The 16,911-nt window shown below is 41.8% G+C and overlaps 1 protein-coding gene and 1 long non-coding RNA gene across 2 annotated transcripts in view; one reads left to right on the plus strand and one right to left on the minus strand.

Moving 5' to 3' along the window:
- LPAR4 (lysophosphatidic acid receptor 4) overlaps positions 1-16,911 on the plus strand; it is a 173,664-nt gene that overhangs the window by 38,979 nt on the left and 117,774 nt on the right. The gene's annotated exons all lie outside the window — the stretch shown is intronic.
- The window catches only part of LOC143925120 (uncharacterized), a 52,596-nt gene continuing 40,577 nt past the window's right edge, over positions 4,893-16,911 (minus strand). Inside the window, exon 2 of the long non-coding RNA XR_013261943.1 lies at positions 4,893-5,230. This is a non-coding gene — a long non-coding RNA (uncharacterized LOC143925120). The remainder of the gene's footprint in view (positions 5,231-16,911) is intronic.

A 16,911-nucleotide genomic window follows, 5' to 3' on the forward strand; every position in this document is an offset into this window, starting at 1 on the left:
TGATCGCCTAAAAGATTTGGGATTTTGAATAAGTAGCTTGAACATTTTTAAGCAGTGTTCTACTATTCCCTGCTGAGAAAATACAGCACCTCACACTACAGCCTGCAAAGAATTGTTGCCCTATGTGCCCACAAGTAAGGCTGGCCATACCTTATACAATTTTCTTGTATAATTTTCCTTTAGATTTACCAAAACCATATAATATGAAGTCAAACCTAAACACTCTCAATTTGTATGCAATCAGGCAGACCCTACATAGCTAAAGGTAAATCTAAAGGAAATTAATTTTTTTAAAAAAGTATAATGTATGGACAGCTTAAAGTGATTGCAAAGCCTCATTTTATTTTTTTTGCTTAAAATAACAAACATGTTATACTTACCTGCCCTGTGTAGTGCTCTTGGGTCCCTCTTCAGTGCTCCTGGCCCCTCCCTCCTGTTGGGTGCTCCCACAGCAAACAGCTTGCTATGGGGCACCCGAGCCGAGCCACAGTTCCCTGTATCCATTCAGACACGGAGTCGCAGCTTGGCACCACTCCTTTCTCTCCTCATTGGCTGACAGACTTTGACAGCAACGGGAGCCAATGATGCTACGCTGCTGTCTCAATCAATGAGGAAGGGAGTCCCTGGCAGCCAAGACATTGCTGCAACATCGCTGGATCTAGATGGGGCTCAGGTAGGTATTAGGGGGTCTGAGGGGGGCTGCTGCGCACATAAGTTTTTTTTTATCTTATTGCATAGAATTCATAAAGATAGAAAAACCTTCTGCCTTTACAACCCATTTAAGGCAGCTCATAGATGAATTGGTTGCATCGTTCAACCAGCAAGTTAAACAGAAAAAAATGACTTGTTTCTCCCATTCACACACTCAATGTGGATGGGGAATCCTCCCCACTGAGATACTATGTTTTGGCAGTGGGGAGACTTTCCCTGTATCAGAATACACTGATCAGTGTTTCAAATTATATAGTCTGTAGTGCTGATCAATCGAGGAAATTCAGACAGGGCTGTTGCAAAGAAGTTGATCGGTAGATCGCTTTCTGTACACCCTCCTTGCCCATACATGGGTCAAAATTCATTCAAATGTGCATATTGGCTGAAAAATCAATGTTCTGAGGGTCTTGAGTATGTGCCCCTTTAAATTCTGCAGCGTACACGAAACAATAGATAGATGTTGTATAGTTGATGAAAACAAGTCTGGAAAGCTTTGAAATGTAGCTGTGTTAAGTATAAATCACATTCAATTACCCAAAGCTATTGTGTGTCAGCATACAAAGTGAAAACTATATTTTGGGCTGTATTGTTCAAACCGCAGTTGTAACAGCTGGTCTTGATAAGATAAAACAAAGCAGCCTTCTGATAAGCGGGAAGTTGGGGCTGTTAAAAACGATAAACCAGTCAAAGATACGTCAATAATTCCTTGAATCTAGTCCATAAAATCTGCACTACCCTCCTTGCATCAGTATAACATATTGTTTAAAAACACATATGCAAAGAGCTTGGCATTTTCTTTTTTCCAATATGTTAAGTAAACAGTATCTGTGTTGATTTTTGCATTAGGTATTTACATTTTTATCAGGGGTCTAACTATAAATCGTGGCACCCCATAACAACATTTTGATTGGTTCTCCTGCCCAATTATCTCTGTAGCAGCTGGTAGCATAGGCATGTGCACAGGGTGTGCCGGTTGTGCCCAGGCACACCCTAATCACCCCATGCACATTAGCATTATCTCCCTCTTACCGCCTCTGCCATAAGAGAAGCATTTTACACACTTCTTTTACACTGTGCCAGGAGGAGATCATTGTGCCAGGGTCATATATATGTAGACACACACACGTGTGTTTGAGCTTTAGTTTGCACATACTAATGCGATAGGCTGCACAGACCTATGACTGGCAGAATAAACTGTGACAATATGTGTGATGAGGAAATATGGTGATGAGGAGAGAGGGAGGTGTTCTGTAGTCCTAACACACTTCCCGACTTAAAGCGATTGTAAACCTCTGACATTAAATATTAGCAAAGCATATTTTTCTATAATCTGTATGTGTTTCAATTAGGGGCACTAGGTGTCATTTCTGTCTGCTGCTTCATTCCTCTGCTATCAGCATGATTTATTTCTGACAAGTTTTCCTGACACCAAGAGAAAAAAGGTTACAGGCGAGAGACCTCCAGCTGTTTGACAGCCTCAGCGCTGTTCCTGTGTGTTGTGCGAAGGCAGGTGTGTCCCTTCCATTCAATCGGCTGTTTGAGCTCTCCTCACTGAGCTCTGCAGTGTGCAGTTTCAGCCCTCCAATCCCCTTTTTTCTGACAGCTCAGACAAGCTTTATACATTCTGGACTTTGAATGAATGTAGAGAAGAAAAAGACTGCAGAAAAATAGATAAAACTTATGTAGAAGGATTTGTTTAATCTCTGTGTATCACCTGAGGTCCGTCACTTTACTGGGTATATGCAAGGGTTTACAACCGCTTCCAGACCAGCCCACGTATATTTACTTTGGCAGGGTGGCCCAGGTGCGCAAAATCATGTACCGGTATGTGATTTTGTGTATGCGGTTTAGGCAATGATTTAGGCAAAAACCGGCGTGACCTGTTGATCGTTCAGAAGAGAACCAGATCAGCAGTGTGCCAATGTAAACAAAGCACACTGCTGCTCTGTCAGGGAGAAAAAAATCTGATTCACATTCTCTTTTCCTCCAGTGAATCCACTCCCCACACAGTTAGAAACACCTCCCAGTGAACACATTTAACCCCTTGATCGCCCCTGGGGTAACCCCTTCCCTTATACATTAATCAGTGCATTTTTTTTAGTCCTGATCACTGTATTGATGTCAGTGGTCCCCAAAAAGTGTCACTTTATGTCAGATTTGTCTGCCACAATGTAGCAGTCCCGATAAAAATCGCAGATCACTGCCATTACCAGTAAAAAAAATAATTAATAAATAAAAGTTCATAAATCTACCAAAAATATGTAGCAGAATGCATATTGGCCTGAATTGATGAAGAAATTAGTTTTTTTACATTTATATTTTTTTTGGATATGTATCATAGCAGAAAGTTGTTGTTTTTTTCGCAAAAAATAAAAACCGCAGAGGTGATCAAATACCACCAAATAAAAAGCTCTATTTGTGGGGAAAAAAAGGACATACATTTTATTTGGGTACTGTGTGGCACGCACACTCAATTTTCAGTTAAAGCAGCACAGTGCTGTATCGCAAAAAATGGCCTAGTCAGGAAGTTGGTAAAACCTTCTGGGGCTGAAGTGGCTACGGTAACACTGTTGCACCTTGATAAATACAATACAGTGAGTAAGCATTGTCTCCCTAGGAAAGGTAGTGTATTAGGCTGGCCATAAATGGGTAATTTTTTTTTTATTCGATTCAATCAGCAGATTGATCGAAAACAAAAATGAATCAATTCTCTCATCCACACACTCGACGTGGATGAGGGAATCCTTTCAGCTATGCTATTAGATTCTGACAGAATACACTGAATCATCATCGTTAGCTATAACCTGTGCTGCTGATCAAGAGACAAATTTCAAACAGGCTGGTTGTGTACAAGTCGATCGATAGATTGACTTGTGGACAACCAGCCTGCCCATACCTTGTCTTTACCTCTAAAATAACTTTTTTTTTAAACTATAGCTGCCTTGTAGATGCCCCAAGTTTCAGCATAATCTCATACTGAAATCTACTTGCACCAAAATGTGGGTCCTGATACCACCCTATTTAAGAAAAACAGCATACTGTATAGTACCTGATATATTAACAACTGACAGCTTTTCCTTAATTGAAACAAGCCTTCGACATTTTAAAATGTGAATTGTTTGAATTATTACTCAACTAGCATTATAATCGCAGCATTCTAATGGACATACAGTAAGCACTTCTCTGAGTTTATTTGACCTTTCATAGCTGAAATTCTTCTCTAGGTTAACTATGTACATAAACATTTTATTGTGTTTCTTTATGTAGAGCTACTCTTGAAGGGGCCACTGTAAATTAGACAGGTTCTTTCCCAAACAGTGCAGAGGCAATGCAGAAAAAGAGGCTCTACTCAGTGAATTCTGGTACACAGACAGTCTATATGTGTAACCTCTCACAAAGTAGTCCCATATTCAGCCTAAAGGGCTCTAGACATCTCAACATCTCCTCAGGTTTCCAGACTATTTACCAGCAGCCAAGCTACCATCTGGGCAATAACCTCCGCCCATGTATTTGTTAGACTGTGCTTAATATTCAGACTAGACATTTGAATTCTACCTCCCTAAGTTCTAGAAACTTCTCCCAGATGCAGGGGGGGAGAAATCAAACTCTCAGCTTGTAAAGCTCTAAACAGACAAGATCAAACAATTACCGCTCTTGTGACTACAGCAGAAACCAAAGAAACTAAATTTACCAAGTAAAATAAGTCCTGTCCTGATGGGCCGTAGCATGAAAATTGCTCTTGAAACAAGAGCGGAGTATCCCACAATAACAAGGGAAGGGAAATAACAGTGTAAAAAATGTATATGTGGCATTTCCACATTTAAAAAAAAAAAGTGCAAAATTTGAATGCAAACTTTGTACAGCATAATGGGAGCCTAGCACCAGGTCATATCAAGACTGAATCAGGTGTCAAGATTCTTACAACATATATTTACACAGATATACAGCCTAACTTGGTAGAGCCCTACCACTAACTAAACACAAATGGTTAGTGCATTAGAAATTCAACCAAAGTGCAAGTCTTCGTTGTTGCTCACCTGTAAGAGAACAGAGTTAGCCGAGCATTTTAGACAATACAATACAAGATTGGGGTATTATCTCCTCAAAGATAATCCTCCAGCAGAATCAGTAGCATGACACAGCCTATATGTCAGAAACCATGAACCAGACCGAGACAGAAGTACAATGAAATCACACTTGTTTATTAGAAAAAAAATAAAAAGGTAAATAGAGTAAGCGTAGTCAAAGCATAGCCAGAGTCCAGTAACCAGATCGAGTAGTCAGCCAGTCCAGAGTTCAATAACCAGATCGGGTAATCAGCCAGGCCAGAAGTCAGGGATTCAAGTGGAGCAACAGCAAGCAGGGTAAGGAGCCAGAAGGGATGTCAGCAAGCCAGTCTTTAAACAGAACCGCAGGAGATGGTTTCTTGTGATGTGACCAAGGCGAAGGCAGAGATGAAGTGAGCTGGACAGCTTTAAGTAGGCTGGTCAGACGAGTAGGATCAGGAACAGCTGGGTGACTGTGGAGAGAGATGAGAGCTGGTAATTAATCGACAGCTGAGCAGCCAGCCCAGAGAAGGAAGGCCCTGACACTATAAGCCTAAATCATAGTGTTTAAAGTCCATGAATCTTGATCTTTGATTGTATTTCCACCTAGTCGCCAAAATATTGAAGTGTCCCTAATGGCCTATAGGTAATCACAGGACCTATTTTAAATTAATATAATAGGCACAATGATTTTAACACATTGTTCTCTTCCACAGCTCTGAAATGAAACAGACACACATTGCATCTAATCTAAATCCTAACAATTTTTACTAATATATCTACATCCTTCATGATGGTACTAACTCCCTGACCAGAGATCAAATATGACACGTGATACTAGTTTCAGAAAATCCTAAAGTCCAACGAGCCCAAGGTAGTATCTCACAACAGAAAGTTTCCTGCAACTGACAGGGGAAAGAAAAAACACATAAAAACGTTCAGTAAGCTGTAAACTAGTGGGTAAGGTTTCCCCTTCCTACTGGCGGTAATAATGTAGTAACTCAGTGTGGCCCATCCTCAAATTAACAGCTGAGTTGCCCTCTGTCTTAGGCAACAGTTCATTTTTTTTTGGCTTCTCCTCGAGGATGGTCAGCTTACTGCAGTGTTAATCATCCAAACAAAACTATTGCCCAATGTTTACCTGTAGAGATCAAGTTCGGACACCTGCAACATGTGGACCCCAGATATTATCTGCTCTCTCCTGGTTTTTACGACCAGCTTTCTGGATGACTGCTCTGTCTTTGTAGATGCACCTACCAAGGCTCGAGTTATTCCTAATATCCAGGAATATTTGCCAGAACCTAGTGGAACTGGGGTTCCTGTGTGCTTTTGGGAAACTAAGAAAGCTCCATATCTCCTAATCACACCAGTCCTGGCACTTCCTCTTGATCTCCTCCATCAGATCAACTGCAACATAAGGGGGCACATAAGGGTACCCATACCCATACTCTAGGACTACCCGTTTTTGTGATTGGCTATCCTGGTCCTGTTCTTCCCCCTCAGAGTCACTTGTGAGTGTCCTTCTTCCATCCCTTCCTTACTGTCCACCTTAACTCCCAGGACCATTCTGATTCTTACCCCTTAGAGAGATCCCAATCAGTTACTTCATCATTACTGGGTGTCCACATGAATTTAGGGGACCTGGGGTCTGACTCTGTCTCTCCTTCTCCCCCAGCAGGCTGGAAGTTCATGCCAACCAGGCTTTGCGGCTCGGGTCCCTCCACTATGCCCATCGCAAAACAGCCTCTGTGGACAAGCCGCAATCCCTTGTTTACCATCCTTTCTTGTCATTTAGCCAGCTGGCTTACATACTTCAAAGGCACTATCTCTGCCAAACATCCAAAAAACGAATGTGCTCCGCCATTTTGGTGCTCTCACCTCCACATGCTACCTTGCTCTGCACACCACTTCCTGTGCCCACAACAGCTCCACCTTCCTCCTCCCACTCTCTCTCAGGTGCCAAAAGCTCTCTTTAACCACCTCAAAACAGTGCACTTACACCCCCTTCCTGCCCAGACCAATTTTCCGCGCTCTTACAGTTTGAATGACAATTACTCAGTCATGCAACATTGTACTCATATGAAACTTGCATCCTTTACTTCACACGAATCAAACTTTCCTTTGGTAGTATTTCATCCCTAGTGGGTTTTTTATTTTTTGTGCTATAAATAAACAAAATTAAAATTTTGTGAAAAAAAATGCTTTTTTCTTTGTTTCTTTCAAAAAATTTTAGTAATTTTTCTTCATACATTTTGGCCAAAATGTATACTACTACATATCTTTGGTAAACATATCCCAAATTAGTGTATATTATTTGGTCTTTGTGAAAGTTATAGAGTCTACAAACTATGGTGTCGATCACTGAAAATTGATCACATCTGATCAGGTCTTCAGTAGATCAGGTGAATCTCATTTTTTGAGACACTAACAAGTCAGGAAAGTACAAATACCTCCCAAGGACCCCTTTTTAGAAAATAGACATTCCAAGGTATTAAGTAAGTAGGATGGTGAGTTTTTTTAAATTGTAATTTTTTCCCACAATCCTTTTCAAAATGAAGATATTTTTTTATTATTTATTTACAAAAATTGCCATATTATCAGGTTATTTCTCACACATAGCTTATGCATACAACAAATTACACCCCAAAATACATTCTGCTACTCTTCTCGAGTATGGAGATACCACATGTGTGAGACTTTTACACAGCCTGGCCACATACAAAGGCCCAACATTGAAGTGGCACCTTCAGGCGTTCTACGAAAATAAATGAAACATCTAATTTCTCAACCACCTATTACACTTTTGAAGGCCCTGGAGCACCAGGACAATGGAATTGCCCACAAAATTACCCCATTTTGGAAAGCAAACACCCAAACGTATAATTTATGAGGCACAATGAGTCTTTTGAAAGGTTAATTTTTTTCCAGAAGTTCTTGGAAAATGTGGGAAAAAATGAAAACACATTTTTTTTCACACAAAGTTGTCAATTTATAAGATATTTCTAACACATAGCATGTATATAGCAAAAATGACACCCCAAAATACATTCTGCTACTCTTCCCGAGATTTTTACACAGCCTGGCCACATACAGAGGCCCAAAGTTGAAGTAGTACCTTCAGGCATTCTAGGAGCATAAATTACACATCTCATTTCATTCCTACCTATCACACTTTTGAAGGTCCTTAGCAGCAGCCCAGTGGAATTACCCACAAAATGACCCCATTTTGTAAATCAAACACCCCAACGTATATATTATGAGGCATAGGCTGCAGATAGGTACTCGGGTACTCTGATGGTCTAGAGGCAGATACTTGGTTACTCTGATGGGCTTGTGATAGGTACTCGGGTACTCTGATGGGCTTGTGACAGGTACTTGGTTACTCTGATGGGCTGGTGACAGGTACTCGGGTACTCTGATGGACTGGTGACAGGTACTCGGGTACTCTGATGGGCTGGTGACAGGTACTCGGGTACTCAGATGGACTGTGACAGGTACTCGGGTACTCTGATGGAATGTGATGGGTGATGACAGGTCCTCTTTATTAGGGGGGGCAATTATTGTGTTTGTGCAATCACAAAAACACGATCGGTGTGTGAGGAGTAGAACCCAGTAACATCTCGTTACCGTGCTTTGTTGACATTTAGTGATCGGCTGTGAAAGGATCACAGTTGATAACCTGGTAAATAGCCACCAGCCAATGGCTGTTTACCAGCGTCGGTGACGAGCAGTGTTCCTGGGAACACGCCACCACCGACGTGCACATACAGCACATTCCTGATCTCGCGCATGTGAGGTGCAAAGTGGGGATACCACCTGTGATTGGCCGTGACTTCATTACGGCCGATCACGTGGTAAACAGCCATGCCCAATGGCTGTTCACCCCCTTCGGTGGCTCTCGATGTCTCCGTGACACCCTGTCACCGAAGGAACAGGGATGTGCGCGCATGATCGCGCACATTCCCTGTTTAAATGGAGGGACGTCATATGACACCCTCCCAGAACAAAAGCCGTGCCGCCTGGCTGCCATATGACAGCCGGCGGGCGGCAAGCCTGGCTGTCATATGACAGCAAGTGGGCGGCAAGTGGTTAAGCAGCAAGCCCATCCCACTGCACAAATTAAATTTCTGCTTTCCATCAGGAAATGCTCTTGAACTAGCAATTATTTCCTCAGCAGCAGTGTTAATTTTGGCAGCAAATTTTGTTTTAGTTTTAGTCTTTTGACTCAGTCCCATTTAAGTCATCTGCAATTGTTTTAGTTTTAGTCCTATTTAGTCTACTAAAATCTCCAGCACATTTTAGTTGACTAAAGTGTCCTACATTTTAGTCGACTACAATCTCCAGTACATTTTAGTCTACTAAAACGAATTAAATTGTAATGTATTATTTAAGCATTTCTCTATACTCTGCTGGAGTGAAAAAAATAATATTTTATTATTAATTGTATTAAGGTTTGAACATGCACTACAGACACAGATTTAGTCATTCTATAACCTTTTTATTTAAGCAAAATCAAGTTTTGTTACAATAATATTGCTTTTTTGACAGAAGTGTAACGCTAAAATAAAAAAAAATAAAAACTCTTTGTGTGACGATGCCACCATGCAGTGCACATTTACATGAACTTGAACTGTTATGCCGCGTACACACGACAGGACTTAAGTCCGGCAGACTTTCGACGGAGTTCTGACAGAGTTCTGACGGACTTTCCGAATGAACGGACTTGGCCACACACAATCACACCAAAGTCTGACGGATTCGAACGTGATGACGTATGACTGGACTAGAATAAGGAAGTTCATAGCCAGTAGCCAATAGCTGCCCTAGCGTCGGTTTTAGTCCGTCAGACTAGCACACGCACAAGCGGATTTCTGGGTCCGGCAGAGTTCTGTCGGACAAATTTGAAACATGTTCCATTTCTAAAGTCTGTCAGACTTTTGCAAATCAAAAGTCCGCTGCAGCCCACACACGTTCGAATAGTCTGCCGGAATCATTCCGTCAGACTTTTGATGTTGAAAAGTCTGGTCGTGTGTACGGGGGAATTACAGTTCATGTAAATTTTCACTGCATGGTGGCACTGGCATCATCACCCAAAGAGTTTTTGGGGTTTTTAGAACACAGCAAAACAATTCAGCAGCTACAAGCACACAGCACAAGCACTGTCGCTGGCAGTGTGGCACAGCATAATAAACCAATACTCAAGGGTAATGCTTATTTAAAATAATTATTAAAATAAGCATTAGTTTACTGTCAGTTTATTATCAATAGTTCTAATTCTCAGATACATTAAAAGAAAAAGTGCACAGTCTATAATAATCTCATTAGTATGTGGATTATAATGGTCACCACTTTTTATCAACTCCTCTCTATCTTAGCATTTGCAATGACAATAGAGGTAAATATCACACTCAAAAGATCAGATCAGATCACTCAAAAGGGCAGGACCCTGACGTAAGGCTGCCCTTTTTGACAGTTACTAATCTATTTATCTTTTTCATTATTGTGATATTTACCGCTATTGTCAAATTTGTCAATGCTAAGAAAGAGGGGAGTTGATAAAAAAAAGTGGTGGTTGTTATAGTTCCACATACTAATGGCATGTGTTGTTGTAGCCTGTGTATGTTTCCTATGAATTTAAATTAGACAATTAAAACTGTTGTTCAAAATATTGATTCTTGCTATCTCAATAAGTATTCATTAAAGCGGGAGTCCGCCGGGACTCCGCATTTTTTTTTTTTTTTTTAAAGCCAGCAGCTACAAATACTGCAGCTGCTGACTTTTAAAATAGTGACACTTACCTGTCCAGCGCGCCCGCGATGTCGGCACCCGAAGCCGATCTCTAGATCGTCTCTCGAGTGCTGCCGCCGCCATCTTGGGTATGGGAATCAGGAAATGGAGCCTTTCGGCTTCATTTCCCGGTTCCCTACTGTGCATGCGCGAGTCGCGCTGTGCAATAAGGACGGTCCCCGCTGCCTCTGGGATCTGTGTGTTTCCCAGCAGGCAGCGGGGCACTTGCGGAAAGGGGCGGGCACTTGCGGAAAGGGGCGTAATCTACGCCCCTTTCCGCTGAGAGCTATCCCGGAAGTGGGTGCAGATACCTGTACTGTACAGGTATCTGCACCCCCCTCCCCCCTGAAAGGTGCCAATTGTGGGGGGAGGGTTCCGATGAGCGGAAGGTCCACTTTAGGGTGGACCTCCGCTTTAAGCACAGCCCACAAGTATTATGTATGCTTCTTATGTTAGAAATAGAAATACCTTTAGAACAAAACACTTGTATTTGTTTTGATTCATTTTAAGGAAAGTACTTTGTGCCAATATGAATGACCCTTGCTCTAATACAAAAGCCTATAGAGACGTCATCTGTGACACTGAATACCCTCTCTGTGTGTGGGGCAATGTGGATTTTCATACAGCATACTCCTCTGCCTTTTTTTTAAGCAGTTCCTGAATATTCTCATCTGCCATATCAGCAAGGGTTTAACAGACAGTAGGGTTGACAAAACAAGCAGCTGCTGCAAGTGGCGAGAACACATCGGTTGGATCTAAGAATTAAGCAAAGCACTGGTTTACATTCCCTTCCATTTTCTGTGTAAGGTTTTGGTAGCTAGTGTTTGGTTTAAAGTCCTCAAGGTGGCTGAGTAGATCCAAAAGGGCAGGGGCAGCCAGAGACATGGACATGCTGTCACTCTGGAGGGTTTTAGTATGTATGGCAAAAGGCAGCAGTAGGTCATGCAATTATGTGAGCTTTTGCCATTCACTGTAATGCTGCACAGTGCTCTGAACGGTGGTCTTAGGAGGCTTGTAATGCTGCACAGTGGTCTGAGGAAGCCTGTAATGCTCCACAGTGCTCTGGACGGTGGTCTGAGGAGGCCTGTAATGCTGCACAGTGCTGGATGGTGGTCTCAGATCTGAGGGATGGCCTGTAATACAGAGTGCTCTGGATGCCGGTGGTCAGAGGAAACCTGTAATGCTACACAGCACTGAATGATGGTCTCAGGTCTAAGAGATGGCCAGTAATGCACAGTGCTCTGGATGCTGGTGGCCACTGGTCAGAGGCCTGTAATGTTGCACAGTTCTAGATGGTGGTCTCGGGTCTGAATGGAATGGCCTGTAATGCATAGTGCTCTGGATTCCAGTGTTCAGAGGAGGCCTGTAATGGTGCACAATGCTGGATGGCGGTCTCAGGTCTGAGATTACTGCTTCTGTGATGACAGCAGAAGACAAAGAAACTAAATTTACCTAGCAGCCTAACTAGGAGGCTGCAACATTTATACTAGCAAGTTTAACAAATAAGGCTATTTAGGAAGTAGATTAACATTTTAATAATGAACTATAAAGAACAGTTATAGAGAACACATGGCCATGGACCCTACAAGGCAGTTAGATAGGAGGTATGGATTTTCTTGACCAACGTAGGATTAAGTGATTGTTTATGTGTAGGCCTGTGAAGATAGTCAAGAAATGCGGACACCTCTAGCACTGGTTGATTAAGCATAAGACAATATGTGCATCATAAATTCACTTAGAGCTCCACGAGCCTTGTGAATAAAAGCAGTAAAAAAAAAATCCAAAAAAAGCTGGAAGGAGAGTCCGGTCCCATGACCTCCAGAATTGAAGTGTTCTAGCCTTTAGATCTTATTCAGGGCTTGATTACACATAGTGAGGTGACTGGCATTTTTCCACACAGGATGATCGCCAGTCACTGCTTTGGCACATAGAAAACAACGTATAGGCGGTGCACTGCAGTGAGCTGTAAAAACATGCAGAAATGCTGCATTTTATCACAGTGCACAGGTAGGCACTACATGTCACTGTACAGCAGCGCAACACACCACACTTCTGTGCAACGACATGAATGAAGTGTCACTGTATGAACTTCAAATAAAGGATAATAAAAAAAGTATACTGCGTGATGCCCTAAAACGAGCATCACACCTCCCAAGGTACCAAGAACCAGAACTGTCACATGGGAGGAAAGAGAAGTGAGTTCTGCTTCATATCTGGATGTAACGGTTATTAATTTTCACTCTCAGTAGGCGAATGGAGCAGCAAGGGAGTGAAAGAGTGGAATGAGGAAAGCAAATCTTTACTAAAGCTGCTTAAAGTAGATGTAAACCCAATTACTACATTTTATATTCTCATTTCATTCTGTTTGAAACTTTAACTTGTTAACATCATTTTAAAAATAATTTTCAATATTTCTAACGGCTAAATCTACTTTCCAGACCATATTACATATTTAGGGTGTTACATGCAGCATGGTAGCATACATGACCCCAAGAAACATATTGCAATTGTACCCTTACCAGTCCAGAACTGCTGGGTGTTTCTTCTGCCTCATCTTATTTTTTTTAATTAGCGTGGCTGTACGGTCGATGCAATCTAATTCCTACAAGCCTTATCCACCCTCATGGCAAATAGAACCACATACAGTAAACCCACATTCCCTCCTCCTCCTTCTACATGAAGTCCTTTCCTCCCTAAAATGAAGTCATCATAGTTTATAAATGACCAGCCACCAGAGACAGACTGTATCCTTCTCATGTGCTAGGCACAGTTTTATTGGGAGGTGGGGCTTCAAGAAGTGGCTGTCAATATTCCCCATGGCATTCTTGTGGGGAAGATTTATAGCCAGCCATACTTCCTCTTCTCCCATAACAGATCTCAGCTTGGGAGAAGACTCTGTAGAAGCCTGAGCATTGTACCCCTGTAGCACTAGTCACAGTTTAAATGCTTTCCAGGCTGCAATACAGACAAATTAATAAGTGCATATTATTTTTATTACTGTGGGTGCGTTTAATACAGTTTTACAAAAGGTGGACTTAGTCTTTAAATTAGCATTTTTCATAAAAAACTCAATACTCTGTAATTTTGCCATGAAGGTGTTGGTTTAGCACTTCCTGTTAGCCCTTGTACACACGGTCGGACATTCCGACAACAAAATCCGTCGGATTTTGTCTGAAACTTGTGTTGCATACACACGGTCGGACAAAGTTGTCGGAAAATCCGATCGTACAGAACGTGATGACGTTATTTTGTTACAACGGGACTACGTTCAGGCTAGTAGCCAAAAGCTTTGGTCTATGAATTTGATCTGAGCATGCGTGGCACTTTGTCCGATCGGAATTCTCTGCAAACGATCAGACAAAGTCCGATCGGATCATGTTGTGGGAAAATTTTATAGCCCAGCTCTAAAACTTTGTCGGTCGGATATTCTGACGGAAACAGTCCGATGGAGCCCACACACGCTCGGATTATCCGACAACACGGTCCGATCGGACATTTTCCATTGGAATGTCCGACCCTGTGTACAAGGGCTTATAGGATTGTTTCCTAATTGTGTTTCTGGCTTGTCCCCCTGTCACATATACAGTGGACTTACACAGGCATACTCCACTGATGTCACTATCAAAAAACCTGCCCTGACAGATGCCATGCATCCATCACTTGGTTGCATAAATGTATGTGAATGAGACGTCGTTGCGAGAGATCAGCGGTGCTAACAAATGATGAAAAAGTATTTTTTTAAGGCAATTGTTTGATATTTAGTGCTTTCATTAAATACATTTCAGTGAATCAGGATTTACAGTAACATTAATAGTGATACTCATCCATTGAGCCTCTTATGTCTTACAGACCCGGAGAGAAAAAAATATCTATAAGCATTCTTACTCCTAAAATTGTTTAGAAACATTTTGTTTAGTTGCTATTTTTACATTTAGCTGTTTTTTCCCCTAACCACAGAAAAGTATTCCAGTGTCCTTTCCACCTTAGAGGCCCCAATCTATTAGCTTTTACAGGAATTCTTGTAGCAAAAGTAGTTGTTTCCAAGGAAAATAAAAGCACTGCAGCCAGATCTCCACATCGTATGAATGAACCTCCATACTAGTGCTGAAAACTATTTATGAAAAGAATGAGCTGAATGCACTTTCCACAGGTCAAATGAAAACTGCCAGTGAGGAATCGTATGCGGCCCTTTATAGATAAAGATGTTAGAACACACTAGAGCAAGGATCAACATTTTACAACACATTATGATAACCAAGTCCAAAAATGTTAAAGAGTTTGTTTTGTTTGCAGGGAAGATGATGCAAAGCCTAACAAACAGAAATATTCCCACAACCTCACCATTAAAATAGATTTATGTGTGTGAACTTAAAGAAAGGAGGTGCTGGATCCAAGCATTGTGTTGGGTTCCTCTTGGACGTAAAGAATCTAGACAAGGCTGCTACAGAGTAACATTATGTGGCTCTTTAGGTCCAATCCTCAGAAAAGAAGAATGGTGTGTCACACTGTTTGTTGGGGCCAACATTGAGATGAATTTTCAGATATCATATAGACCAGTGTGTTTGGGGGTCGGGGGATTCCCCAAAAGAGCAATGACTTACAGTAAGTGATAAGAGGAAATACAAGTGCTATTTTGGACTATTAACAAATAGTGTGGAGCTCCATGCTTCTGTTCTGTCAAATAAAACATACAGTATTGATGTGCATTTTATAAAATTGCATCTAATCTAAACCAAAACTTTTTTTTAATTGAGTACTGAAGGCTTAGAACACTTACGAGTAGTTTATTGATGAGTCCCTGTTAGGGTGATTCAACCTCTCTATTTGTATTAGGGACCATTGTGATGGGAAATAAAGAAGGGTATATTAATTTTTTACAAGTACTTACAGTGGGTATAGAAAAGAATCTCCCCCTATTTAAATAATCACATTTTGTCACTTTGCAGTCTGAAATGCATACACAGTTTGTTTTTTCCTGTTAAATTTACAGTAATAGTGCAACTTACGATATCCAATTGAAATATACAATGCCAACATGTCATAAAGCAATAAAAAAAATTCAAAAACAGAATCACTGAGTTGGAAAAAAGATCACCCACCCTTATGTCAGTGTAGCAAGGTCTCCGGCCTTGTCCAGTCAAATGAGGACCTCCAAAGCCAAAGATAGTTGACATCCTTCAATATGTAGTGGGTTGTGAGGCATAGCGGGTGCAAATATGGTAAAAGTCATTGGTTCGCCAGACACTGCTTGGATGTAAAAGAGGTTTTATTTTTTCTTACAGTCTTTTTTTTTTTTTTCAGGGGAAAGAGGGTTAGGGCCAGGACACCCTAGTAGTTATAGATTCAATTGGCAGACTACGAGACTTCAATAGGAGGACAGCCATGTGGGGAAAGGCCCCAGCAAGGCGCCACTTCTGCATGTACAGGAATGCTGTCTCCTCCCATGGTAACAGTCTTTAACAGTTCCTGACGCAAACATAACAGTCCTTTCAGCTCCACTACAACTGTCTCTTGTAGTTCTTCAACACTGAGCTCCTGTTCTATCACTAGACACTCTGATTCACTGACTCTGAATCCCTTGAGCTCCTCTAAGGTTGGCGGTGGTAGCTTCCTCAAGCGTCACCCCTGCTTCTCTGCTGGATCCCTAGATTGGTACTCCAGATACTTCTCAAGCTTCACCCCTGCTAACCAGCGAGATGCCTGGCTTGACTCACAAGGCTGCTCTGCAATCATCTCCTCCACCTGAAGTTTCCCGATTTTCCACCATGCTTGTTTGGTGAGAATATGGTCCCGATACTTTCTTCAGTTACTCACTGTAGTCCTCCCCTTGTGGTGACAGCTTCCCTTTTACCTCTGACCACTGACAGGTTCTCCAGCTGATAGAACCATCACTTTTGGTTGTACTGCAAGCCACAGCCCCAACCCTGTGCTGCCCTCTTACTTCCGGATAGGCCCTCATACAGCCTAGCAGCCTGGGGCTTATGACACACATCCACCCAGTCAACCGTCCAGGTGGCACAGAACATAGATCACCTGAACTCACCAAATATATAGGTTCTCCCAGCAGGCCCAGGGATTCAAGAAAACCCCTGCTCATTGGCTGAGATACGCCATATACTCATAGCCTGACCTTGGGTTGCCCTTCTTATATCTAATACCACCAAGTACCCGGTCACCTAGTGGTAGAAGAGAAAAGTGCAACAAGGCCAAACTTAGGGAAGAAATCAATAGATCTCTATCAGTCGACCAAGATAACTACTCTTGGCAAGTAAATTTGTAAGGAGTTCCCTGACTAAACCCCAGGGAGCTACATCAGTGTTTTGTTGAAACACCTTTTGCTTTAATTACAGCCTTTAGTCTGTTGGGA

The sequence above is a fragment of the Lithobates pipiens genome, unplaced genomic scaffold (genome assembly GCF_037356315.1).
Source record: "Lithobates pipiens isolate NorthernLeopardFrog02 unplaced genomic scaffold, aLitPip1_a1.2 Scaffold_1, whole genome shotgun sequence".
NCBI lineage: Eukaryota > Metazoa > Chordata > Amphibia > Anura > Ranidae > Lithobates > Lithobates pipiens.